A 626-nucleotide genomic window follows, 5' to 3' on the forward strand; every position below is an offset into this window, starting at 1 on the left:
GTGGGGGGGGGGGGGGCTCCGATGTCATTGGGAGCAGAAGCAAATTAGCTCCAGAAGTTCAGAAAGATGGGGAGAATTCTGTGGAACTAAGTGACTGTTAAAACTTAGGTTCTGGTACCAAGGCATCCTCTCACTAACTCTGTGACCCTGTTGAGCGGCATCCGCACCGAGCCTCAGTTTCCTCGTTGGGAACCACAGAAGGTTGGGTTAGGTGGTCTCTAATGTCCCATTCAGTTGTGAGAACTAGAATATGCTCCCCAAAATTGAACAAGTGTGGAGGAGGTCAAGAAGGGAGGTGATCGCACTGGGGGTGGGGGGGGGTGTGATCAGCGCTTAGACAGGTGTGTACAGCACGGATACTCTTCCAGGGTGACCTCCCGCCTGTAGCATCGCCCCCAGCGCAAGGATTATTTCCTGACCGGCTAGGGGGATGCGTAAAGAGGGGAGCTCTTTGGAGTGTACCCACGGGGGATCTGAGAAAAGAGATGCGGGAGGTGATGGAGCTGGGGAACAGGGTTGGGGAGCAGCTTCGCCGGTTGTCCGGCGCCGCCACAGGCACCTCGGGTGCCTTGGCGCAGCCTCCATCCCGCCCCAGGCGTGTGCCCGGGGGCCGGTGGCAGGGCGAC

The sequence above is a fragment of the Bison bison genome, unplaced genomic scaffold, assembly GCF_000754665.1.
Source record: "Bison bison bison isolate TAMUID 2011002044 unplaced genomic scaffold, Bison_UMD1.0 scf7180017864327, whole genome shotgun sequence".
Taxonomy (NCBI): Eukaryota; Metazoa; Chordata; class Mammalia; order Artiodactyla; family Bovidae; genus Bison; species Bison bison.